This window comes from Anabrus simplex, chromosome 10 (assembly GCF_040414725.1).
Source record: "Anabrus simplex isolate iqAnaSimp1 chromosome 10, ASM4041472v1, whole genome shotgun sequence".
In the NCBI taxonomy this organism is placed as follows: domain Eukaryota; kingdom Metazoa; phylum Arthropoda; class Insecta; order Orthoptera; family Tettigoniidae; genus Anabrus; species Anabrus simplex.
Genome location: NC_090274.1, coordinates 7,119,017 through 7,146,956, shown reverse-complemented (window position 1 = coordinate 7,146,956; position 27,940 = coordinate 7,119,017). Strand labels below are relative to the sequence as shown.

The following is a 27,940-nucleotide window of genomic DNA, read 5'->3' as shown; positions in this document are numbered from 1 at the left end:
ATGACCAGTACCTCGCCCAGGCGGCCTCACCTGCTATGCTGAACAGAGGCCTTGTGGAGGGATGGGAAGATTGAAAGGGATAGACAAGGAAGAGGGAAAGAAGCGGCCGTGGCCTTATGTTAGGTACCATCCCGGCATTCGCCTGGAGGAGAAGTGGGAAACCACGGAAAACCACTTACAGGATGGCTGAGGGGGGAATCGAACCCACCTCTACTCAGTTGACCTCCCGAGGCTGAATGGACCCCGTTCCAGCCCTCATACCACTTTTCAAATTTCGTGGCAGAGCCGGGAATCGAACCCGGGCCTCCCGGGGTGGCAGCTAATAACGCTAACCACTACACCACAGAGGCGGACCTCATTACCCTCACCAAACTATAAACACTGTAACTTAAGTAAATGAATGTGTGAGACAAGAAACCAGGCACGTATTGTAAGAGTGGAATTAAGTTCCCAAAAATACTGTCAGGAGTGGGATTCGAACCCACGCCCTCAGAGAGGACCAGAATTCTTCACACCCGCGTTAAGCAGGCAAGGACTATCCTTGAGTCTGGCGCCTTAGACCGCTCGGCCATCCTGACAGCCGCAATCCAGGTCTTCTCTATTAGTTCCAGAACGACGCGGATATAGTTCAAACAGCTTCTGAAGTTGTTAAAGGTAGCGGATGTTAACAATACCGATCAGCTTAACATCTGGGGACATTACAGCGATGTATTGCGTCCATGGGGATGTAAAATTCGCGTATGTGCCCAGAAAACATGCTCGAATTGATTATAAGTCCAGTCTCAAGGAAGGTACGATCGCGAACAGAATGAAACGTCACTTGATGGGTGGCAGGGCGGCACTGCAACAAGTGTTTTCTTGCAATTATTTCGTTTCGTTGAAGAACAATTGTGTCTCCGAACTGTTAGAAATAAAACGCTTGTTTTTATGTGTTCCAGCTCTAATATTTATAGTAGTTGGTAGTAAAATATCAGTGACTCCGTGGCGCAACGGTAGCGCGTCTGACTCCAGATCAGAAGGTTGCGTGTTCAAATCACGTCGGGGTCAAGTGATTTTTATGAGTTTTTATTGGTGTATCAAATGCATTGACATAGAGCTCTAGATACTATCTAAAGGAGCGGAGATTATTGTATGAGATAGTATTAGTCCTATCCTTGAATCGTAAATGAGTTATTCTTCCGAGTAGATGCTGTGCTCTTTCCTGTAAAGATCTAGATTCATAGGGTAACAGATCTGCGACCCCGTTCCAAATGTAATTTATGCACATTCGGAGGAAACTCTATGAAGTAGTGCGTCTAGTCTGTATGATGGACGAATTGAGAAAGAAAGTATTGTTGCTCAAAACCTTCGGGGGGAACAGCGTCTGTTCCTGTACATTCCCCCTCTACTATTATCACGTAAACATTGTCTAAGAAACTCTATTAACACTATACACCGGATGGAAAATATAATAGAGGTTGTATTTCCAGTCCTACATTAATATGGAAATGTAGTTCAGCTATCAACCAGCAAGAAAAAAGGAAAACATTGTCAGGAGTGGGATTCGAACCCACGCCCTCAGAGAGGACCAGAATTCTACCGACCTGTTTCTAACAGGCAAGGTACTCCCTTGAGTCTGGCGCCTTAGACCGCTCGGCCAACCTGACACGACACTGACGTTGGAAGTAGAGGTGGGTTCGATTCCCACCTCAGGCATGCTCGAAGCTGTTTTGCGTGGTTCCCCACTTCTCCAGGCAAATGCCGGGAAGGCACCTAACTTAAGGTCACGGCCGCTTCCTTCCCTCTTCCTTGTCTATCCCTTCCGAACGCCCCCCCCCCCCCCCCCCCCCCAACAAGGCCCCTGTTCAGCATAGCCACCTGGACGAGATACATACTGGTCCTCCTTTCCGGTTGTATCCCCCTGACCCAAAGTCTCACTGTCCAGGACACTGCCCTTGAGGCGGTAGAGGTGGGATCCCTCGCTGAGTCCGAGGGGAAAACCAACCCTGGAGGGTAAACAGATTAAGAAATGTGTAGACTAATAAAATGAGGAGATTTCTGCATTCCCTTTGAATTCTGTATTAGCGTATGAACTGTTTCCCCGCCACTTTCAAATCCTAGACCTTACAACCTGCTTTGTTCCAGAACAAATACACTCTGTTCAGAGTTCATGAAGATGAACAGAGTTATCGTGCACTCACTTGGTTAGAGCGTCGTGCTAATAACCCGAAGGTCGTGGGTTCGATTCCCCCATGGGCCACATCATTTTAAAATAATCAGACCGGCGTGATTTGACTCACAATTTCTAGACAAGTCAGCAGTCTCACTTTCCTGGTAGGAGAGGAAATGGTACGCCATGTTTTACGACCGGATGCCCTTCCTACCCACTACCTCAGTTGAGGAGATAATGAGTCGAACTGGTGGGAGGAGAATGATTCGGCGAAATTTGACCAGAAGAAGAGATAGAATGATAGGACATATCTTAGGACACCGAGGTTCGACTCGTAGGCTGAATGGTCAGCGTATTGGCCTTCGGTTCAGAGGGTCCCGGGTTCGATTCCCGGCCGGGTCGGGGATTTTAACCTTCATTGGTTAATTCCAATGGCCCGGGGGGTGGGTGTTCGTGCTGTCTCCAACATCCCTGCAACTCACACACCACACATAACACTATCCTCCACCACAGTAACACGCAGTTACCTACATATGGCAGATGCCGCCCACCCTCATCGGAGGGTCTGCCTTACAAGGGCTGCACTCGGCTAGAAATAGCCACACGAAATTAAAGACACCAAGGACTTGCACAGTTGGTTTTTGAGGGATGTGTAGGCCGTGACAACGGTAGAGGTAGACCAAGACATGACAAACAGATCAGAGCAGATGTAGCTTGCTTGCCGGTTTCAATAAGATACTCAGTACTACATGTAAGCGAGGATCGTATTCAGTACTCAAATCGATTTCAAAAATAAACCCAAACAAAAGTAATGGAGTGCAGTCGAACCTAACAATTGTAATCTTGGGCTTGACTTTCAAACTGCATAAGATGAAACGCTGGAACTACTTCAGCTTAATCATTATTTACGTTAATTCGATTGAGGAGCGGAGGTGGTAAATCTCTGCTACTGTCAACGTCAGATGGCTCCACTGATCTGCCGCTATAACGAGGTCAGCCGAGGTGAGTCACATGTCAAGATATCAGACATCTGAGCAAGAGACACAGACATGCAGTCTGGTTCGCTTATCTCAAGTAAAGGGAGAACGACCGGAAATAGTTCCGACGTCTAGCCATCAGCTAATTTAGAATTAATTCGTATATATAGTCTAGGTTTTCATGTGTTTAACTAATTGTTACGGGGTTACCCTTGGAGCAGAAAGAGGTTAAAGAAGGTGCCGAGGTGAATGGGTCTATCTACAATATGAAAATTAATATAAAACTTGAACTGAAGGTTATATTTTTTCAGAAAACAACAACTTAACAATTCTCACTTGGTGAACATAAAAACATATCAGGTATAATGCCAATCTTGAAACCAGATTAGGAAAAAATCCAAGATTCAGAACCTTAACAATTTTGGGGTTCAAGCCCCTAGTTTTACAATTATAAAATGGAAGTGGTATTAGTTAAGGGCAGAAATCCCCTAATTCAAGAGCACTTGTTCCAGAGGCATTCATTAAACTTACAAAAACTTTGAAAAATAGCGAACAGGCTCTCAGCATCTTCTAGCCTCTTCAAGGTAACATTACATCAATATCTGGTCTCTCAAACCACCATATACAAATGGAACTTATTTTTACAGGGGTATTAAATACCCAGTCCGCCTCTGTGGTGTAGTGGTTAGCGTGATTACATGCCACCCCCGGAGGCCCGGGTTCGATTCCCGGCTCTGCCACGAAATTTGAAAAGGGGTACGAGGGCTGGAACGGGGTCCACTCAACCTCGGGAGGTCAACTGAGTAGAGGTGGGTTCGATTCCCACCTCAGCCATCCTGGAAGTGGTTTTCCGTGGTTTCCCACTTCTCCTCCAGGCGAATGCCGGGATGGTACCTAACTCAAGGCCACGGCCGCTTCCTTCCCTCTTCCTTGCCTATCCCTTCCAATCTTCCCATCCCTCCACAAGGCTCCTGTCCAGCACAGCAGGTGAGGCCGCCTGGGCGAGGTACTGGTCATTCTCCCCAGTTGTATCCCCCGACCAAGAGTCTGAAGCTCCAGGACACTGCCCTTGAGGCGGTAGAGGTGGGATCCCTCACTGAGTCCGAGGGAAAAGCCGAACCTGTAGGGTAAACAGATGATGATGATGATTAAATACCCAATCTACTGGTCCTTCGTGGGATAATAACAGGTTCAATTAATGGCTCGAACACGAAATGACTGGAGGCGTATACTTGCACTCCTAGATATGAACACTTTGAAACCTAAAGGGCTCTAGGCCGATGGAACAGGGGCTATTCCCAAACTACGAGGTGACTCGTATAGAAATTACCTTACAAAAGAAAAAAAAGGTTACAAAACGTAGTCACCTCAAACCAAGATGAAGGGGAGCTCGAGAGGGTAACTCACTCTCTATCCCCGATTTACAGTTAAAGATTTTTTCATTAGCCGAAAGATGATTTACATACTGCAGTTAAAGATTCGGACCTTTCCCTCGGATTAAACTGCGGAGGTAGCAAGAAAGAATAAAGTTATGTGGCCATTACCTTGTAGATGTTCTAGCTGCCGACGAAAGAGGCCGCCCGCCTCCTGCTAAACACACACACACTCAGATATGCGTCGATCAATTGGCCAAGAAACGTGAAAAGCCGCAGTTTATAAACCCTCAGGGAAGGTTCGAAATCATTCAAGACTAAACTAGCCACACCCTCTCAATTTTATTGCTTAAATTCAAAAATAACACTCAGAATCGAACAAGAAGCCTGTGATAGGTTGAAAATTATTTACAGAAATTAGTGATTGGCTAGATTCAAAACTGGCGGAAAGAAAAAGGAAATATTGCCAACCCAAAAATAAAAAATAAATGAACATCAATCAGTTACAAAAACCTAGAAATACAAAACTTTAAATTATAAGTTCTTTCAGGCTGCATGTTCATAGTTTTTTGGTAGTGTCACCTATGGAGAAATGTCCAAACTTATTGATGTATAGCAAACAAAACTAAAAGAAATTCAATCAGTTTAGGAAACTTCACAATAACAAAATAACTCACTATTTTATTGGTGACATCTTCTGATTAAAGTTCAGAGTTGGTTTAGTTTCAGTTTCCCTGTTTTACCAATAGAGGAGTTCATTTAGGCGGTAATTTTGATTGCGCGGCGTTGAGGTGTACCTCCCGGTACAGTATTAATAATAATTGTACCGGGCGGTACACCTCTACACCGTTTATTTAAAAGTTGCGCCAGTTGAAACTCCTCTTCTGGAGGAAGGTTGAACTTTATCTACTCTATTAATTCTCTACTTTCTCAGAAGATGTCACCACGTGGAAAATTTTGAGTTTTTGAACTGTGTCACTTTTGATGTGTTTTTGTTTCGCTTGAAGTAAGAAGTGTGAACTTTCTCTTCTAGAGGACACTACTGAAGATCAACAATAGCGCACCCTAGTGCGGAGTCAAAGAACGATTTGTTGGAGAAATTTTTATTTCAAAAGTTTATTTCTTGTTAAATTTCTTTCTGTTATTGTTTAAGTTGGCTGTATACCCCTCTTTTTCCCCTTGTTTTAGATTTATCCAATCCCGAATTTCTTTTAGTAATTTCTGACCAATCTGGTGTATCTTCCCCCAACTTGTATCTGTTGCGGGGTCCTATCCAATAAAAACATTGTGGGCGGGTGTTTTCATTCCCCTAACGCCTAGAAACTTCCGCGAGAGTATATAAACTGCTGATTTTAGGGTCTCCGGGCCACTTCTGTTCCATCTTTCAGTGTATTAAGTACATAGCAGGAGGCGGGAAGCGCCTCTTTCCTCGGCGGCGGTCAACAATAAGGTAATGGCTGATTAATAAATTCTTTTTTTTCTTGCTCAGCAGTTTAACTTTCGGGGCGGGTTCTAAGCGTTCAACCATGTAACCTTTTCCTAAAATGTAAAAACAACTGGTATCTATTCTATTTTAAAACGACATATCGGGATAGAGAGTGCTTAAACCTCTCGAGCTCCCACTCACATCGTCTTGAGGTGAACTTATTCTCTCAACCAATTCTTCCGTAATGTAATGTAAATTGCTATTAAGTCACCTCTGTAGTATGGGATTAGCCCTTGTAATAACGGCCTAGTGCCAAAGTAGGTTTTAAAATCAAAGTGTATTAGGAGTGCAAGTTCGCCTCCTCTCAAATTGTTTTAGAGGTCATTCAATTAACCTGCTTTTCATTTAATAGACCTCAGTAGATTGGGTATTTTACCCCTGTGTTTATTGTCCGTTGAGGACAACTTGAAGGTGGAGTTTGGTGTGGCCTAGGAGAGGCTTAAATTAAAGAGCGTGTGGCTCTTTTGGAAACGGAGTGTTGTATGCCTCGAGGAGGCTTTACTGTGTAATTTGGAGCAAGTGCTCCAGGGTTTGATTGGGGTCTTCTGCCCCTTTGTTAAAATTTGTATATCGGAAAGTTGGGCTAGTTGCTCAAAAATTGTGAACTCAGGGCTCGAAGCCCAAACTCTGTAATCCCTGTAATTGTACATTTCAAATTGTGTTTCGGCTACTAAGTACCTGTTCTTTGTTATTACTTAATATTGAAAAGGAAATATAACCTTGTTAACTTTTACATTAACTTTGATTCCGTAGTTTGAGACCCATTCACGCCCGCACCTTCTTACACCTCTACCTACCACCAAAACTCGGTAACAAGTGGTAGCAGAGCGTGGTTGAATGGGTCTCAATTTAGCCCCTTTTGACGGCTAAACATTGTTTGTTCCGAACTCTAACCATTTTCTCAGTTGCTGGAATTTTTTGATTTTTTTCCAAGTTGTTCTGTCATCATGCCCGGCCCTCGCGATGTTCTCCTTCTTAACTATTTGCGCAAGGAGGAGTTGATCTATGAATTGACTATTAGAAATGTACAATCTGGAGGCACGGTTGCAGTAGACACTAACAAGCTTAGAGAGTCCCTTGATTTGCCCATTTCCATCCCCAATTTGGGAGAGAAAGAAATTGACGACTCTCTTTCCACGATCACGGAGAATATTACTGGGCTAGCTTCTGTAGTTAGTTTTTTTGATGAAAATGATCCGTCTCCAAATCAAATTAAGCGTGTGCAAGGCAGGCTATATCATTTTTCGAATAGGGTTAACGATCTGTTGTCTCTAAAACTGAATGACGTTCAGAGGAAGGAAGCTAGTACGCTCCTGGAAAATATTTCCGAGTTATCTAGTAAGGTCACTCAATTGTTAACTGGGGAATTTCCTCCCAAATCTGATCAACCCACCATAGTGAATCCAGGTAGTGAGGAAGCGCCTCCCAAGGGAGAAGTTAATAGGATAACCGTTGCTGCTCAAACTATCCCTGCCCCATTGGACAACGAATCTGAACGTCGTGCATCATTGAGTAACATCCGTTCTGAATTGACTTCCTTGCCATTGAAACCTTTACCTACTATGTCACCCGGATTTAGTAGCTTGCCTCATCCATTGGCAATGTTGCTCAGAGGTATATCCAAGTTTTCTGTTAATACCACCAGTGACGTAATTTCATTTTTAAGATTTCTAGTGGAATTTCAGGATCATGCCCTTGTTTTTTCTCTGTCTCCATGTCAAATCTTGCAAATTATCTATCCGTATGCTATTGGTATTCTCTCCGACAAAATAGTAAGAGCCATAGCTGAACAGTCATCTATTGAAGATTTTCATGCACACTTGCTTGCAAACTTTATTCCCGCCCGCGCGAGGTCATCTCTGATTCAAAAGTACTATTATCGAGTACAGAGGTTGGATGAAAACTTGGCTGATTTCATACAAGACATTAAGTTTTATACCAGGGTGTTTGCTCTTCACTTCCCTGAGGATCAAATTGTACAAGCTATTGTGGAAGGCATTTCACCATCTTATAGGTCATACTTGTGTTTTGCGGCGTGCCCGCAAACTTTCTCTGAACTTGAAGCGTTGGCCGTCTCAGCGGAAGGAGTTAGATACGCCGATTCTTTGCGTGTAGCAAAAGAACCCCCGCCTTCTTTTAGTAATACTCGGCCTCCACCTCGCCGATCAGTTACCCCTCGTAAATGTTATGCTTGCGGGTCGCCTGACCATCTGCGCAATAAGTGTCCTCTGATCAAGTCTAGTAGGGCAAATAATGGAGCTGGTTCAGCACAAGGCTGTTTTAAATGTGGGGCCTTCTCACATATCGCCAAGAATTGCCCAAACTCAAATAGCACCCCCTCCTGCTCAACTTCTGGTGCAAATTCCACCTATGCCAATAATAAAAAGTGACTAGTGGCTTCGGCTGAGTCGACTAATCCATCTTCCCGAGACTCAGTCCCTAGTAAACAGATTGTAAATGCAGAGAACGATCAGCCTTCAAGTTCATCTTTTGAATGCCCTAAAGAATGTCTTAGGATTCCGGCGGATACCCCCGCACCTGTTCCTTTTCTTAAGATTGAGGTAAATAACGAGCCTATAACAGCTCTCTTAGATTCAGGTAGTGTTTATTCGATTATTGCGGCTGAATGGTATTCTAAATTGAAAACGGTTTGTAAACTTCCTGACTATGTCTCTTCTCCTGTTCAATACGTTTCGGCTAATTCATCTCCATTAGAAATTCTAGGTTCCTTACTGGTCAAAATTCGTGTTTTTAAGTTTACATGGAAAGTTAAATTGTTTGTGGCCAAGCAATTGTCTTGCCCCATTATATTGGGAGCTGACTTTATTTCTCACACTGGTCTTGTGCTCGATCTGCAGTCTAGGTCGTGCACATTCAAATTTGCTTCTAGTTGTAAAATCCCACTATTAAAGTGTAATTCTGTGTCATGTTCTTCTATGTCGCCTATCCAGGATGAGATGTTGTTAGACCTTAGACATCTACCTGAGAAGAAGGCTGATAGTATTCGCAAACTGTGTCAGTCATTTCCCGAGGTGTTCTCTGATACTCTTGGTGTCACTGACCTTATTGAATACAAAATTGAGGTTACGGATTCGATTCCTGTCCGTTTTCCACCGTATAGGCTATCTCCACCTAAAATGAAGGCTCTGAAGGAAATCATCGATCAGATGTTGAAGGACGGTATTATTAGGCCCTCTAAGTCAGCGTATTCTTCGCCTATTTTTCTAGTACCGAAACCCCAAGGAGGTTTCAGGCCTGTCATTGATTACAGGGCTCTCAATCGGAAGGTGGTGTTACAATCTGTGCCCCTTCCCGACCTTCATTCTTGTTTTTCATAGTTTCGTAAGGCCAAGTTCTTCACCATCTTGGACTTAAATCAGGCCTATAATCAAATTCCCCTTGCCGAAGAGTCTAAACACCTTACAGCGTTTGCCACGGACTGGAATTTATACGAATACAACCGCGTGCCTTTCGGGCTCCCCACGGGGGCAGCTGTGCTCACTAGGCTACTAGATAGGGTCTTCTCCGACATCAAATTCGAGTACTTATATCACTACTTAGATGATGTCGTAGTATTTTCTGAGACTTTTGAAGAACACCTAGATCATCTGCGAGAAGTTCTCGATCGCCTTCGTAAGGCTGGGTTAACTGTTAAGTTGTCCAAGGTTGCCTTCGCTAAGCCCTCTATGTCTTTCCTAGGGCATATTGTGTCACCCGATGGTGTAGCAGTTGATCATTCTAGAACACAGGCCATCCGTGATTTTAAACCTCCCAAGGACATTAAAGGTATCGCCAGGTTCATTGGTATGGTGAATTTCTTCAGAAAGTTCATTCCTAACTTTGCTAATAGAGCGGCGCCCTTAAACCTTCTTCGTAGGAAAGGCATCAAATTCGAGTGGGGACCTTCTCAACAAGCCGCTTTTGAAGACCTTAAATTAGCTCTTTGTAATGCCCCTGTACTTGCTATGCCTGATTTCTCGAAGAAATTCATCGTCCAAACCGACGCGTCGTCGTCAGCAGTAGCTGCAGTCCTTCTTCAAGAGACTGAACTAGGGAGGCGACCCATCGCCTATGCGTCTAGGACATTGTCGGCTCAAGAAGCCAAGTATTCCATCTATGAGCTCGAAGGTTTGGCAGTCTTATTTGCCTTAGAAAAGTTCCGTCTCTATCTGGAACACGTTAAATTCGACCTGGAGACAGATAACCAAGCCTTAAGCTGGGTTTTAGGTAGGCCGCGTCGTACTGGTCGTATAGCCCGCTGGGCTATTCGTATTTCCGCCTTCCAGTTTGATGTTAGACATATCAGAGGTACCGAAAATGTTGTTGCTGATGGACTCAGCCGTATGTTTCATAACGACGTAGAGACCCACGAACCGGTCGACAGTTCATCACCTTCCGAGTCCATACTATCTGGTGTTAATGCCATCTTAACAGATGCTCCCATGCTTTTTAGGGATATTGAGAAATACCAACGTGAAGATCCGACGCTGGCTCCGATAATGGAAACCCTTTCTTCTGGGGAACATGCTGTCCCTTATGTTCTGAGGAATGGTGTTCTATGTTGCCCTTCGAGGCATGATAAGTTGATGAAAGTTGTTGTTCCAGCGGTTCTTGTACCTTTGATCTTCAAATACTATCATGAGACCCCATTGGGGGGGCATCTTGGAATCTTTAAAACTCGTGAAAAGATTCGTGAAATGTTCATATGGAAAGGTATGGACGGTGAAATTCGGGAACTTGTAAAAGCTTGTAAATCTTGTTTGATCAGTAAACCCACCATGTCCACTAAAGTAGGCCTTTTGTCTTCTCATCAAGCGTCGCGCCCCATGGAACGCCTGTATATTGATTATGTAGGACCCTTCCCCCAGTCGAAGGGAAATGCCAACAAATTCATCTTTGTATGTGTAGATGGTTTTACCAGATTTTCTTGGTTATTTCCGACTAAGCTGGCTACCGCTCAGTCCACCATTACCTGTCTAAATTCTATTTTTGCTTCTTTTGGTCCGTGCCAATATATTGTATCTGATAATGCTAAGGCGTTCACATCAAATCTTTTTCGTAAATTCTGTTTTGACTTGTCCATCTCTCATGTAACCACTTCTGCTTATTACCCTCAACCATCTCTGGCTGAACGGGTTAATCGTAATCTCAGGTCCGCACTTATCGCCTATCATCATGAAGATCCTTCCAGGTGGGACACGTCCCTGCATTGGTTAGCTTTTGCTTTGAATTCGGCGATTCATGAATCTCATAAGTTCACTCCAGCTTCATTGATGTTCAAGTTTGTTCCCAACACGCCGCTCTCTAACCTCTGGTCTCTGAGTGACATTCTACCCGAGACAATAGATCCGGACAATATTAAAGATCTTTGGAAGATGGCTAAAGCCAATCTTAAAGTGTCTCATGAAAAGGTTAGGGAAAGGTATGATCGTGGACGGAGACCCACCACTTTGAAGGTAGGTGACCAGGTTATGGTCAAAAATTTTGTTCCCGCGGGCAAGCTTGCCCCCAGATTTCATGGGCCTTGTATCATTCTCGATTTTCTTACGCCGGTTACCTTATTGCTAAGTAATCCAGCCACCGAAAGGATATTTAGAGTTCACCTGTCCCAGGTGAAACCGGTGTAATTTCTGTGTTAACTTGCTTCATATTATTTTGAAAGGATATGAAGGTTATATTTTTTTTTTTGAGTTTCACTTTTAAGGCATTCTGCCCCTTCTGTAATATTTTGGTTTTAGATGTAAGCCTTGTGTAAAATCTGCCCCGACCCGTTAAACTGCCATCCTGTCCTTGCCACGGCCATTACCACGCTCCCGTCTCCTGCTCCACCTTACACTGTGGCTTCATAATAGTAAATGCCATGGATATCTGCACGCCGCTGGCCCCTCAATCTCTTTACATGCCTGTGCCCTTAAAAGAAACATGATGGTCCAACACAATTCTGCCGCCTAGCTTAATGTTTCAGTGCCCCCGCAGCCGCGCGGCGCCGTGCAGCAACTGGAGCCAAGGTCGGGCCCCCTCGGCCCCAGCGAGGACGACATGTGCACGGCGAGCCGGAGCTCTCCTCCCGGCCAAGGCTGACGTGCGCCGCACGACCTGCTACTTGCCCGCAGCCTGTATATGTTCACCGCGGGCGCGGCGTGCTTCAACACCCCTGCTCCCCTCATAGTGCGGGCGAGCGGTATCTCAGGGTACTTGAGGGGTCCGAGCGGCCTCCTTTTGGACGCAAGCTGCAACGGCCGGTCCGGCCATCCAACTTCATCAACATCAACTACATGGACAGTTACTATAAGAGATAACTACATTTGGGAATTCTACAGCAATATTTGGTGGACCGTGCAAAAAATTTTTCTTCACTTCTAAGTATTAAAAGTTTATCTTCAGATATTCAAATTCTACAAACTTAAAGACTTTCATTCACCTGCAACAACAACATTTTGAAACTGAATTAAGAAATCTTGTAAATGCTTCTGCTATCTATCTTTGTATCAACATCATTACTTGGACTTTGTTTCAAACTGATTTCATGTGTCACCCCTGGAGGAACTTTTGGGGGGGGAGGTCTGTACCGGGCGGTACACCTCTACACCGTTTATTTAAAAGTTGCGCCAGTTGAAACTCCTCTTCTGGAGGAAGGTTGAACTTTATCTACTCTATTAATTCTCTACTTTCTCAGAAGATGTCACCACGTGGAAAATTTTGAGTTTTTGAACTGTGTCACTTTTGATGTGTTTTTGTTTCGCTTGAAGTAAGAAGTGTGAACTTTCTCTTCTAGAGGACACTACTGAAGATCAACAATAGCGCACCCTAGTGCGGAGTCAAAGAACGATTTGTTGGAGAAATTTTTATTTCAAAAGTTTATTTCTTGTTAAATTTCTTTCTGTTATTGTTTAAGTTGGCTGTATACCCCTCTTTTTCCCCTTGTTTTAGATTTATCCAATCCCGAATTTCTTTTAGTAATTTCTGACCAATCTGGTGTATCTTCCCCCAACTTGTATCTGTTGCGGGGTCCTATCCAATAAAAACATTGTGGGCGGGTGTTTTCATTCCCCTAACGCCTAGAAACTTCCGCGAGAGTATATAAACTGCTGATTTTAGGGTCTCCGGGCCACTTCTGTTCCATCTTTCAGTGTATTAAGTACATAGCAGGAGGCGGGAAGCGCCTCTTTCCTCGGCGGCGGTCAACAATAAGGTAATGGCTGATTAATAAATTCTTTTTTTTCTTGCTCAGCAGTTTAACTTTCGGGGCGGGTTCTAAGCGTTCAACCATGTAACCTTTTCCTAAAATGTAAAAACAACTGGTATCTATTCTATTTTAAAACGACATATCGGGATAGAGAGTGCTTAACCCTCTCGAGCTCCCACTCACATCGTCTTGAGGTGAACTTATTCTCTCAACCAATTCTTCCGTAATGTAATGTAAATTGCTATTAAGTCACCTCTGTAGTATGGGATTAGCCCTTGTAATAACGGCCTAGTGCCAAAGTAGGTTTTAAAATCAAAGTGTATTAGGAGTGCAAGTTCGCCTCCTCTCAAATTGTTTTAGAGGTCATTCAATTAACCTGCTTTTCATTTAATAGACCTCAGTAGATTGGGTATTTTACCCCTGTGTTTGTGTCCGTTGAGGACAACTTGAAGGTGGAGTTTGGTGTGGCCTAGGAGAGGCTTAAATTAAAGAGCGTGTGGCTCTTTTGGAAACGGAGTGTTGTATGCCTCGAGGAGGCTTTACTGCGTAATTTGGAGCAAGTGCTCCAGGGTTTGATTGGGGTCTTCTGCCCCTTTGTTAAAATTTGTATATCGGAAAGTTGGGCTAGTTGCTCAAAAATTGTGAACTCAGGGCTCGAAGCCCAAACTCTGTAATCCCTGTAATTGTACATTTCAAATTGTGTTTCGGCTACTAAGTACCTGTTCTTTGTTATTACTTAATATTGAAAAGGAAATATAACCTTGTTAACTTTTACATTAACTTTGATTCTGTTGTATGTCCGGCGCTCCCTTCTCGCCTCCGCCAGCCAGCTGCACGCGCGCCTGTGTATCATTCTGCTAGCTTCGACGCGCAGCCCTCAGTGCGCGTGCCTGACCATCGAGTGTACTATAAATATGAGCTCCCTGCCTGCTCACTTGCCCACTTGCCCCGGTGTCCAGCTCCAGAATACACCCTACGTCGAGCACGGAGGCTACTCCTCTTGAAAATGTGCTTCGACCAGGTGGACTGAATTTCTGGCAGTACGAGGTTTCACCTCTGGTCACCGCTCCCTTACCTGTTTCCGCTGCCTATGTTCCGTAATTCTTTCACAAGCCATTTTCATTCCCTAAGTTATGCAAGCTCCCTTAGTTTCGCTAGGTGGAATTTCTTCAATCAATTGAACTTGCTTTTTAGGAATTCAGGCACTTCAACAAACAAGGACTCTCAAAGACATTTATGTTAGTGTGCCAGATAGTTCTCGACTATCAACGTGTCAATTCACAAAGACTATCTTTTCAAGATAGAAGTGTATATAAAGACTGTAAACCTGTACATATTGTATAAAGACAGACTTTTCTCAAGATTCAATATTCCTTTTTGCTTCAAAATAAATTTCAGTTATTTGTGTAAATATCATAAAGTGAAGCAAATAAAAGTTGTGTTTGTAAATTTCAACCTTGGTTACAACAGATTCCGTAGTTTGAGACCCATTCACGCCCGCACCTTCTTACACCTCTACCTACCACCAAAACTCGGTAACAATAATAATAATAATAATAATAATAATAATAATAATAATAATAATAATAATAATAATAATAATAATAATAATAATAATAATAATAATCATAATAAATAAAATATTTATTGCAGCAAAATAGCCATACATTAGTGAAAGGTGTTATAACAATTTAACACTTGCACCATTGGTCGCATAGTCTCTGATTGATCTAGTACTCTTGTTTTATTTACACTGACTGACAGAGCATATGCAACACCAAGAAGGAGTGGTCAGAACTTTATGCCAATTGCAGGGTAGACTGACGTCACTGAGGTATGCTCATGATGTGAACGCGCCGCTGTGCTGCGCACGTAGCGAACGCTAAATGGGACACGGCGTTGGCGAATGGCCCACTTCGTACCGTGATTTCTCAGCCGACAGTCATTGTAAAACGTGTTGTCGTGTGCCACAGGACACGTGTATAGCTAAGAATGCCAGGCCGCCGTCAACGGAGGCATTTTCAGCAGACAGACGACTTTACGAGGGGTATGGTGATCGGGCTGAGAAGGGCAGGTTGGTCGCTTCGTCAAATCGCAGCCGATACCCATAGGGATGTGTCCACGGTGCAGCGCCTGTGGCGAAGATGGTTGGCGCAGGGACATGTGGCACGTGCGAGGGGTCCAGGCGCAGCCCGAGTGACGTCAGCACGCGAGGATCGCCGCATCCGCCGCCAAGCGGTGGCAGCCCCGCACGCCACGTCAACCGCCATTCTTCAGCATGTGCAAGACACCCTGGCTGTTCCAATATCGACCAGAACAATTTCCCGTCGATTGGTTGAAGGAGGCCTGCACTCCCGGCGTCCGCTCAGAAGACTACCATTGACTCCACAGCATAGACGTGCACGCCTGGCATGGTGCCGGGCTAGAGCGACTTGGATGAGGGAATGGCGGAACGTCGTGTTCTCCGATGAGTCACGCTTCTGTTCTGTCAGTGATAGTCACCGCAGACGAGTGTGGCGTCGGCGTGGAGAAAGGTCAAATCCGGCAGTAACTGTGGAGCGCCCTACCGCTAGACAATGCGGCATCATGGTTTGGGGCGCTATTGCGTATGATTCCACGTCACCTCTAGTGCGTATTCAAGGCACGTTAAATGCCCACCGCTACGTGCAGCATGTGCTGCGGCCGGTGGCACTCCCGTACCTTCAGGGGCTGCCCAATGCTCTGTTTCAGCAGGATAATGCCCGCCCACACACTGCTCGCATCTCCCAACAGGCTCTACGAGGTGTACAGATGCTTCCGTGGCCAGCGTACTCTCCGGATCTCTCACCAATCGAACACGTGTGGGATCTCATTGGACGCCGTTTGCAAACTCTGCCCCAGCCTCGTACGGACGACCAACTGTGGCAAATGGTTGACAGAGAATGGAGAACCATCCCTCAGGACACCATCCACACTCTTATTGACTCTGTACCTCGACGTGTTTCTGCGTGCATCGCCGCTCGCGGTGGTCCTACATCCTACTGAGTCGATGCCGTGCGCATTGTGTAACCTGCATATCGGTTTGAAACAAACATCAATTATTCATCCGTGCCGTCTCTGTTTTTTCCCCAACTTTCATCCCTTTCGAACCACTCCTCCTTGGTGTTGCATTGTCACTGTCAGTCGGTGTATTTCTTTCTTTCTTTCTTTCTTTCTTTCTTTCTTTCTTTCTTTCTTTCTTAATCCGTTTTCCCCTCGGACTCAGCGAAGGATCCCAGCTCTACCGCCTCAAGGGCAGTGTTCTGGAGCGTGAAACTTTGGGCCTGGGATACAACTGGAAAGGAGAGCCAGTACCTCACTCAGGTGGCCTTACCTGCTATGGGGCCTTGTGGGGGGATGGGAAGATTGGAACGGATAGACAAGGAAGAGCGAAGGGAGCGTTTATGGCCTTAAGTTAGGTACCATCCCGGCATTTGCTTGGAGGAGAAGTAGGAAACCATGGAAAACCACTTCGAGAATGGCTGAAGTGGGAATCGAACCCACCTCTACTCGTTTGACCTCCCGAGGCTGAGTGGACCCCGTTCCAGTCCTCGTACCACTTTTTCAAATTTCGTGGCAGAGCTGGAAATCGAACCCGGGTCTCCGTGGGTGGCAGCTAATCACACTAACCACCACACAGGCGGATAATAATAATAATAATAATAATAATAATAATAATAATAATAATAATAATAATAATAATAATAATAATAATAATAATAATAATAATAATAATCAATCCCGAAGCATAACAGACATCGAAAATCTTAATCATGGACGGTGGATCATTGATTAAAGACATAGAAAAGCAAGAAAGGAAAATTCTACGGAAAATCTTCGGCCCAGTTTCTAGAGATGGAACCTGGATGAAAAGGAAATCTCAGTAAATATACTGTCATGCCGAAAAAAGTCCACACACCTTCAGAAAAAGGCGACTGCAATTCTATGGGCATATTCTGGAAATGAGTAAGGATAGAATTACAAAAAGAATGTTCAACCTTGTCCTTAGTGATACTGTAACAGACGTCCAAGAAATGAACATCACCGAGGAAATTATACGGGATTGATGTAAACTGATAATGAGCAATTTGCAGAAGAAACCAAGACCAGAACTACTGGACAGATGAGCGCATGAAAAATTTAATGCGAAGAAGAAAGCAAAAAGGTCCTAAATGAGTTCAACCATGGTAGTCATTATACCAACTGTAGTTTAATGAACGGGATGGCATTTACACCCAAACGCGCGGCACTTTTATAAGTTCTCAAAATGTTTCAACAATTTATAACTTATAAACTTCATTCGATATTTCAACGAAAGTTGCATATCAACATTAGTGAGCCAAAAAAAATTCTGCAGACCAATTCGCACCACAAATATAGAACCAGGAGTTCATTAACTGATTTTCGCTGGTGGTTTTAAACTTTTGTTAGGTACTGTATCTCCTTTTTCTAGATCGGATGCGATCCGGTACGCACCTAAGCCTAACCACCTTCCACCATTGGACGCCCGTCAGAAAGAGGAATTTAACGTCATAAACCTTGCGATGGCCGCTCTGAAGCAACCCGTTCAATTTTGAAATTGTGTTTTTCATTGGGGTTCCATAACTTATCGATTGGAGAACCGAATCAGTGTGGTCTATATAGGATGAAACAAAGTACGCCCTATGTAAGCACGTGTTAACAGCCTGTTCAAGGTGTATGTGTGGCTTTCCTACTTGCATCATCACCACGCAGGCTGTGGTTAGCTTTGCGCAACGCGGGCGTTCTCACGATACGCGGTGAGTTCCAGGAGGCCGTGCTTACTTCCCGCTGAACAGCCTGGTTACCATAGAGATAGGTATATCGTGTGAAACCAAGTAAATTGCCCGAATGTCTTGACGTCTTATCGCAGAATACTTTTTCAAAAGAGACAATCGAACAGCGTTATCAACAGCTGCGTACTCTGCCATGGTCGTAGTTATCTAAACCATTGTTAAGTATAACGTCAGAGTATGAAAAATAAGTGTAATAGAATGAAATGACAAAGGAATTTGGAAAGGGAATCACAATCCAAGGAGATGAAATGAAAACTACGATATTGTTATGCTATCTGACTCTGCAGAAAATCTGGAGAAATTGCTCAATGGTATGGACACAGTCTTGGGGAAGGAGTACAAGACGAAAATAAATAAAGAATCCAAAACAAAAGTAATGGAGTGCAGTCGAACGAAGTGGGGTGATGTAGGAAATGAAGTCTTAAAGGAAGTAGATGAATATAGTTACTTGGGTAGTAAAATAAATAAAGATGGCAGAAGTAAGGAAGGCCTTTTTTAAGAACAGAAATTTGCTCAATTCAAATATCGATATAGGAATTAGAAATATGTTTTTGAGCGTGTCATTGTATGGAAGAGAAACGTGTACAATAAGCAGCTCAGAAAGAAAAAGAAGAGGAGTTCTTGAAATGTGGTGTTACAGAAGAATGCTGAAGGTGAGATGGATAGATCGAATCACAAATGAAGAGATACTGAATAGAATTGGTGAGAGGAGATCGATTTGGCTAAATTTGACGAGAAAAAGAGTCATAATGATAGAACATATCTTGAGACAGACAAGACTTTTTCAGTTGCTTTTTGAAGGAAGTGTAGACGGGAAGAACGGTGAGGGTAATCAAGGTATGAACATGACAATCAGATTATATATAGGATGCAGTAGTTACACAGACATATGAAAACGTTAGCACAGGATAGGGTGCCATAGAGGGCTTCGTCTAATCCTCACCACAACGCCACATCTTCGCATCACTGGAACACGCGCTCGCAGAGCAGCACTTCAGCAATTTCGAGGAAGGTGGGAAATGGCTCGACGAACGGTTTGCCGCAAAAGACAAGCAGTTTTTCTGGCATGGTATCCATAACTTACCCGAAAGATGGGGGAAGTGCGTAGAAGCCGAAGGCCAAAATTTTGAATCAACAAAAAATGAATTTCTCTTTAAAATTACGTGTTTTCTTTACCACAAAACAGGCACAAACTTATGCATAAACCTGGAAAATGCCTTCTTATTGTTGTTATAACCCCATTACCATATTGTGTGGATCAAACCTTGTTATGAAAACCAATTCCGAAGTGACTTCATTTTCGGCCGATTCTTGATACACCCCTAGCGTAGTTACACTTCCGTTTGACTGTGTGCTCGCAATCCGCTATTTGTTGTAGTTGTAAAATTCTGTTCAGTGGACATAACACGGGACTGGAGAACGTTGATAAGGTATTACTGCCGCACGCCCTACCTATTATTGCGACGTAAGATTGTGCATTAGCTTCATGGTAAAGGGACAAACTTTAGTAAGTTTTCGTGAAAGAGTACGTCATGCCATCACTCAAAATATGTTAGGTTGGGAAGGGATATAGATCTGAATATAGTTCTGCTTGTCCACGGTTTAATCCCCACCCTCCTCCCTCTTCGACATAGATATGTCTGACGGTTGGGGTCATCCGAAAATTTGTGTAACATGACGCGACAAAATGTGTGACGGAAATGATGTAACATTAGTCGTTACCGTAGGCCTTGGTCGTCAATGATGCTGCGGCTGTGGATTTGTACAGAGTGTATTGAAATAGAAAGTGTACCGTCAGTGACGTCACATTAGTCGTTACTGTAGGCCTTGGTCGCCAAAGATGCTGTGGCTACAAGTAAGGTTCCTCTGATGTAGAGTTGCAATTCTCCTTGATATAATATTGAGACATATACATGATCATTAGCTTTTCGCCCTGAGTCTTTGTTTCGCTCACAACCCATAATTACTCCTATACATCGAACTTCAATAATAGATACGTGGTGCTATGACGAGCAAAATGACCGCTAGTATTGCAAAAGAGATTGTGTTTAGCAATATCGCCTTCAACTTCCCACCGATAACTGACTACGAGATAGTGCTTATCACAAGAGCAAAATTCGTAAAAAATTACACCTTGAGGTTCTGTCGCAAGAATACGCCTCATACACGTGTAAGAACACTAGTGACGTACCAAAAGCCAAAAGGAGGCCGTTGTTGATCTGCCTTCAAGACCACGGTAAACGATAAAAAAAGTTTTCTTCAAATGTCTTCGGAAGTACAGTAGGAAGTGTTGTATTTTTGTTTTTAAAAATGAACAATGTTGTAATTTAACGTAAACATTTATATCGTTATCATAGTCGAAGGTTGTTACAAATTTTCACACCAGACAGCTTAAATAAGGCCACGGTTGCTTCCTTCCCACTCCTAGTCCTTTCCTGTCCCATCGTCGCCACAAGATGTATCTGTGTCGATGCGACGTAAAGTTAATTGTAAAAAGAAAAACAGAAAAGATATACCTATGCTTCCTTTCTCCATCGAAGTAAATAATAATCGCACCATACATTCTAAAGGTGATCGGAATCAGATTTCGAAAAATTATGATTATCTACAATCTGTAAAAAAAAAATAGTATGCAGGATAAGAATCGAGGGTTATGAAAAAGAAGCATCAATCCATAAGGGAGTGAGGTAAGGCTGCAGTTAGTCCCTTTTCTATTTCAATGTTTATACAAGACAGGTAGTAATGGAAATCAGTGTGCAGAAATTGCTGAATGGTGTGGGCAGAGTGTTGGAGATGTAAATATAAAACAAAAGTAATGGTAGTCCAGTCGAACGAAGTCAAGTGATGCAGGAAATATTAGATTACGACCTCCATTCCCCGACGAACGTTTCTAGGATGCTATTAAACAGGAGTGGAGAATCTCTATCTCCTTGCCTCATGCCTGTTTTTATCTCAGATGGATTTGAGACTTCCATCCACAAATGTAAATAGGGAAAAAGTGCCTAATTATAGCCAATGAATAAAGAAGTCAGTTTGATAAGCTGCAGGTTATGTTTCACACTCGGAGTCAATCAGTCACCACTGTCGGCCAAGTGGCAGATTCCCTGTCAGTTGTTTACCAAGTCTGTTCTTAAATGATTTCAAGCAAGTTGGAAATGTATCAAACACCCCCCTTGATAAATTATTCCAATCCATCATTCCTCTTCTTATGAACAAATTCCACTTTATCTTACCTACTTTTACAAAACTCAACTCAATCTTATTCTGTCTCCACAGGCAGCTCTGAACATACCGCTTAGCCGAGCATCTCGTCTCCTTACTCCCAAGTCTTATCAGCCCAAAGTTTTCAGCATTTACGTAACACTACTCATTTGTCCGAAATCAGCCAGAACAAACCGTGCTCCTCTCCACCTGGTGTCGATCCCATACACTTATTATTTAAGTTTAACAGAAATTATTTATCAACTTGTTCTTAAGTCTTTTCAAATGTTCAAAATGTTTTTGTAGCTTTTAATTTATTGTTTAATTAATTATTTTCAGTATTGTTTAAATTTATAAATCTCTAACATCACAGTGACTTTTAATTTTAAGAGTTCGTTATACACTGAAAAAAACAATATTCACTGTATTGTGAAATCTTCCGCAAGGCACTGTCATTGGTCCTCTGTCTTTCCTTATATACGAGGGTCGAGTCATAAGTCATGGCAACTATTTTTTTTTTCTCGCGAACAGAAGACAACATGGGAATTCTAAGATATACATTTGGAAATATAGGGCATGTACTTATGTATAGTGCCTGAAGACAAATTCTGACTGCAGGAGATTCTCGTAGGAAAGTGACAGAACACAGGCCATTGGTAAACATTGTTTTATTATGGTATAGAGAGCAAATACAGAAGACTACGTACAAAGGGCAGTTCTCCACTGGTTACAGACCTTCGAAATAATCACCCAAGGCTTCCACTGTGCGTTGCCAGCGGTGGGGCAGGCACTGAATGCCATTCGCTGCACGTGTATCGCTAACGTGTGACACCTCCCTCCGAAATGCTGTTACGATGTCCTCTTTGTTAGCAAACCGTTGTCCACATAATGGCTTCTTAACTTTGGGGATTAGATCTTAGTCACATGGGCTCAGATCAGGCGAATAAGGTGGGTGAAGAAGAACCTCCCATCCCCACCGTTGTAAGCGACGCTGAACGATGACTGCTGTATGAGCTGTCGCGTCATCGTGTAGGATTATGGCGTTGTCCAAAAGATCTGGACGTTTGGTTCGCACTGTACACTGATCGATCACCATTATCCGTACATCTTTGTCCATGGACACTGGACAGCCTGGGCGAGGCAAATCGCCAGTTGATACTCTCCACCGTTTGAACGTCTCCACCCACCTCGCCACTGTTCTATAGGGCATGGCATGCACACCTAATGCTTCCCGCAGCTCTGCATGGCATTGGCGTGCATTTCTGCCGCGGAGAACTGCTATTTTAATATACGAACGTTGCTCCTGCTTGACTTCCATTTTGTGACGCTCTCGCTCACACACTGAACTTGGGGGCATGCTCAGACCCACTCTGTTGTTTACATACACCATCTAGTGACATCATCTGCAAGTACAAACCATGCGTTTCCAAATGCATATGTTAGATTTTCCGTGTTGTCTCCTGTTCGCGAGAAAAAAATAGTTGCCATGACTGATGACTCGACCTACGTATATAAATGGTTTGTTTAATCATTATAGGATGAGATAACGCTTCACCTAAGACTCTAATTCTCTGAGTTATTTTTCCAGGAATTTAGTCACCCATTCAGTCATTTTTTTTGTCTATTTTAATAGCCTTCATTTTCGTCAATAATCCTGCATGTTCCACCCTCCAGGTCAATAGTGGTACAGTCCATTTGACCTCATGAATGTAAATTATCTTATGTACCTTGCTGGAATTCTACAAGTAGTCCGGCTCCATGGCTAAATGGTTATCGTGCTGGCCTTTAGTCACAGGTGTCCCCACTTCGATTCCCGGCAGGGTCGAGAATTTTAACCATAATTGGTTAATTCCCCTGGTTCGGGGGCTGAGTGTATGTGTCGTCTCCGTCATCACGACGCGCAGGTCGCCTACGGGCATCACTTCAAAAGACGTGCACCTGCCAAGCCGAACTTGATCTCGGACACTCTTGGCACTAAAACCCATACGGCATTTCTGCCTTCTCTCAAACCATTTAGCAATTCCCAGAACTTACACAAGTCAAGCTAATTGGCCTGTAGGCCTGATTATCTGCTTTACGTTCAGCGCCCTTTCCTTTGTACACTGGGGCTACCATAGCAACTCTCCATTCGTTTAAATTCTACTCAACAATGGTAACTATGACCACGGCTTTTGGCTCGCTTTTGACGAAGCAGATCCTAAAATAATAAATCAAGGTAATCTAGGTTAAAAATATCAACCTAGTAGAATAGCTTTACTCCCATGTACTTTGACGCAGCTGAGCGTCATCTGGCGTAACGATCTTCTATCATAGCCGGCTGTGCTCACTGTATGTGGATGAACAGAAATGGCCTGTGTTTTATTTCTTGGCGCTTCCCCTCTGTCCTCAAAACCAAAATAAGTACGGACGCACTGACATTTCGCAGGGTGCGTACACCTACTTTAAGTGCATTCCTCCACTGTAATACATACACCAATCGAAATTAACTTCCGTATTGAGGACACCAGGCACACGTGTTCGCTTTCCGCCGGTAAATGGAAACCGCCCCAGGCAGTAATCTGATGACGCACTGATTTCTTATCGAGTTCAAGGGCAAGAGTACACATAACAGTAAATAATTCTATCGTTGGATAATGACCGCTTGGTTAAATGTCATCGAAATGCGTCAATCAGGTGATTACGTTTCAAATGAGAGGTGTCGGACACAATGTCGAGGGCAAGTTCCGTTTGCTTTGACGTAAAATATATTAGTAAGAAATTAGAGATTAGCATGCCTACCAGGGAAAAAATTCACTACATTCTCCTTCTTTCTTCCACTAAGAGCTTGCATACATAAAAAACACGCAATTGATAGATATCAATCAAGATTTAACAGTCCTCCATAAAATACAAAAAGTACTTTTGATTATGATATCTGCCTCTGTGGTGTAGTGGTTAGTGTGATTAGCTGCTACCCCCGGAGGCCCGGGTTCGATTCCCGGCTCTGCCACCAAATTTGAAAAGTGGTACGAGGGCTGGAACGGGGTCCACTTAGCCTCGGGAGGTCAACTGAGTAGAGGTGGGTTCGATTCCCACCTCAGCCATCCTGGAAGAGGTTTTCCGTGGTTTCCCACTTCTCCTCCAGGCAAATGCCGGGATAGTACCTAACTTAAGGCCACGGCGGCTTCCTTCCCTCTTCCTTGTCTATCCCTTCCATCCGCCCGCAAGGCCCCTGTTCAGTAGCAGGTGAGGCTACCTGGGCGAGGTACTGGTCATCCTCCTTAATTGTATCCCCCGACCCAGAGTCTGAAGCTCCAGCACTCTGTCCTTAAGGCGGTAGAGGTGGGATCCCTCGCTGAATCCGAGGGAAAATCCAAGGGTAAATAGATCCTATTTGGATTCAGTGGTATTTAGACAGGAACTTAGTGGGGGGATATTTTTAGTTTGAATGAGTTTTGAGAATTGTTTTATTGGGCGGCGGGGTCCTCGGTACAATTGTATCAGTGAGGCATGGCTCTTTATGACTCGCTCGCAGCGGAACTTCGGCTCCCCGCCAATGTCGAGTTTTCCGCGTAGGTGTTGTGTCCCACTGATTCACGTTTCACTCAGCACTGTCTGCTGCGAATCAGCTGACTCGTGTGCCGTGAGATCGCTGTCGTTGTGATTCGATTCAATCGCACAGTTGAAGGAAGCATAGTTGAATCGATACACAGCTTCGCAGCATACGCACAGTAGTCAACACTAATATGGGCAGAGGAAGGAAGCACCGTGGCTTTCATTAAGGTAGAGCCCCAGCATTTCCTGTTGCGAAAATGGGAAACCATGGATAACCATATTCAGAGCTATCAGTCTCTGTTATATATTATACCATGTCCCTCATAGGTGCCGGTTGGTGCATGCATTCCTGTGAATCTGGTTGAGAAGTCGTAGTGCAATCCCAACACCCCCTATACTTGTTAGTCAAAAACAAAGTTACCTGCCCTATACTTGTTAGTCAAAAACCAAGTTACCTAATACAAAGAAGTAGTCATTATTCCTTGACCTATCGCGGGGACTGAATTCTCTTGTGGTAGATATATGAACCTTGTTGACGATCTGCAGTATAGATTTTCCCGAATGACAGACGCAAAACATATACTATAAAGATCGATTGCCTTTACAATCAGGAAACGCTGCCCATCCACAGCCAACGACCGTGTGGCCTAACGGATAAGGCGTCGGACTTCGGATCCGAAGATTGCAGGTTCGAGTCCTGTCACGGTCGAAGATTTTTAAAATCTGTGTAGAATCACATTGTCTTAAGTATAACATGGTGACATTTTGATTTGTCGGGCGTTAGGAAATGCGGATTTTATTTATCTATTAATTTATTTATTGCCTAACTCTGTGGTGTAGTGGTTAGTGTGCTTAGCTGCCACTACCAGAGGGCCGAATTTGATTCCCGGCGCTGCCACGAAATTTGAAAAGTGGTACGAGGACTGGTTTGGGGTCCACTCAGCCTCCGGAGGTCAACTGAGTTCTCCCCCGGACTGAGCAAGCGATCACAACTCTACCGCCTCACGGGCAGTGTCCTGGAGCGTGATACATTTGGTCGGAGATACAAATTGGAAGGATGAGGTACTGTTCTAGACCCAGGCGGCCTCACCTGCTATGCTGAACAGGGGCCTTGTTGAGGGGGAAGATTGGAAGTTATATACAAGGAAGAGGGAAGGAAGCGGCCGTGGCCTTAAGTTAGGTACCATCCCGGCATTTGCCTGGAGGAGAAGTGGGAAACCACTTCGAGGATGGCTGAGGTGGGAATCGGTTGAACTCCCGAGACTCAGTCGACAGCGTTCCAGTACTCGTCCCAGAAATCCAACCCGGGCCTAAGCGGGTCGCATTTCATCACAGTAAGCACTACAACACAGAGTCGCATATTTTGTTGTTTGGTAATACGACTTCCCACCTCAGCAATCCTCGAAATGGTTTTCCGTAGTTTCCCACTTCTCCTCCGGGCGAATGCCGGGATAGTACCTAACTTAACGCCGCAGCCAGTTCATTCGCTCTTTATTGTCTATCACTTACAATCCCGTCCACCTCTGTGGTGTAGTGGTTAGTGTGATTAGCTGCCACCCCCGGAGGCCCGGGTTCGATTCCCGGCTCTGCCACGAAATTTGAAAAGTGGTACGACGGCTGGAACGGGGTCCACTCAGCCTCGGGAGGTCAACTGAATAGGAGTGGAAGTGGTTTTCCGTGGTTTCCCACTTCTCCTCCAGGCAAATGCCGGGATGGTACCTAACTTCCCTTCCTTCCCTCTTCCTTGTCTACCCCTTCCAGTCTTCCCAGTTGTATCCCCGACCCAATCTCTCACACTCGAGGACACTGACCTTGAGGCGGTAGAGTTGTGAAAAACAAACCTTGGATGATAAACGGATTAACAATGAAAAAAATAAAATCAACACATCACTGAATTGTGAAAGCAATGTGCTACCCAAACTTAATTGACGAACCTTTTAATAAAATGCACCTCCAGGGAATAATTGAGGATATTCGTGTTCTGTAGATCTTGGAATCCACCGAGTAGATTTCCTTTCTTTGTCTACTTCTTATGCTAACCAGGTGTCCGATCCCACGGTCTTAAGGCAGCATGTCATTGCCCTCGTTCTCACAATTATTGTATACAGCACTCAGCCGAATTATCTCACGTCGGCGATCGACACATTATCGTTTGGAGAAATATTTCTCTCCTTTATGACCGCCGTAAACTTAAGCACATCCTTGATTAAGGAGACTGGTAAGTAGCAGTTGATCTGGTTGTGGTTGGTGGTGATTATGGTTTTAAGAGGAAGTACAACTGGACAACCATCCTCAACTAACACTAATGGTGATGGTGATTGTTTCACCAGGAAGTTCAGTTAACCACGGAAAACAATCTTCAGGGCTTTCGACTTTTGGGTTCGAACCCACTACCTCCCGAAAGCAAGCTTATAGCTGCGTCACCCAAACCACACAGGCACTAGCTTGGTCATCGAATATGGCCTGATAGTATTACTGTACAATTCCAGATCATTCACATGAAGTATGTAGAGAAACAATGTTTGAGTGCGATGAAGTTCAGAAAACGCACAGTACAAGATGATATAGCCAGGCTATGTCTGTCTCCCGATAATCTTTGGGAATGGAAATAAATTAATCCGAGAATTATGAATCAGTTAGTACCTCGAAATTAAAATTCTAGGTCCCACCGAGATTTGAACTCGGATCGCTGGATTCAGAGTCCAGAGTGCTAACCATTACACCATGGGACCTCGCCAGCAGCCTCAGTCCTACTAGGCGCTCTTTTATCTCATTTAATTTTATCTCGTTTAATTATTGGTATTCTTGGCTTAGGCGGCAGTGCGCCGGCCTCTCGCCGCTGTATTCCGTGGTTCAAATCCCGGTGACTCCATGTGAGATTTGTGATGGAAAAAGCGGAGGCGGGACAGGTTTTTCTCCGGGTACTCAGGTTTTCGCTGTCATTCATTCCAGCAACACTCTCCAATATCATTTCATTTCATCTGTTATTCATTAATCATTGCCCCAGAGGAGTGATTCGGCAGCCGGCACAATTCCTATCCTCGCCGCTAGATGGGGCTTCATTCATTCCATCCCTCACCCGGTCACTGACTGGAAAACAGGGTGTGGATTTTCATTTTCATTTCCCTTACTGGACTCATTTCTGATGTTCTGGTCGTCCTACCACAACTTCAGAGACTTATGTGCTGCGTGATTACTCAGC

General features: G+C 44.0%; 5 non-coding genes across 5 annotated transcripts; 2 read left to right on the top strand and 3 right to left on the bottom strand.

Moving 5' to 3' along the window:
• Positions 1–460: 460 nt before the first annotated feature.
• TRNAL-CAA (transfer RNA leucine (anticodon CAA)) lies at positions 461–578 on the bottom strand. Its single transcript has 2 exons — positions 541–578; positions 461–505 (listed from the first exon to the last, which is right to left on the bottom strand). It is a non-coding gene; the product is annotated as a tRNA-Leu (tRNA).
• A 397-nt stretch (positions 579–975) lies between these two features.
• TRNAW-CCA (transfer RNA tryptophan (anticodon CCA)) lies at positions 976–1,047 on the top strand. The gene has a single exon. It is a non-coding gene; the product is annotated as a tRNA-Trp (tRNA).
• A 481-nt stretch (positions 1,048–1,528) lies between these two features.
• Positions 1,529–1,646, bottom strand: TRNAL-CAA (transfer RNA leucine (anticodon CAA)). Its single transcript has 2 exons — positions 1,609–1,646; positions 1,529–1,573 (listed from the first exon to the last, which is right to left on the bottom strand). It is a non-coding gene; the product is annotated as a tRNA-Leu (tRNA).
• A 23,728-nt stretch (positions 1,647–25,374) lies between these two features.
• Positions 25,375–25,447, top strand: TRNAR-UCG (transfer RNA arginine (anticodon UCG)). Its single transcript has one exon. It is a non-coding gene; the product is annotated as a tRNA-Arg (tRNA).
• Positions 25,448–27,398: 1,951 nt separating this feature from the next.
• Positions 27,399–27,470, bottom strand: TRNAQ-CUG (transfer RNA glutamine (anticodon CUG)). The gene has a single exon. It is a non-coding gene; the product is annotated as a tRNA-Gln (tRNA).
• Between the last annotated feature and the right edge of the window lie 470 nt (positions 27,471–27,940).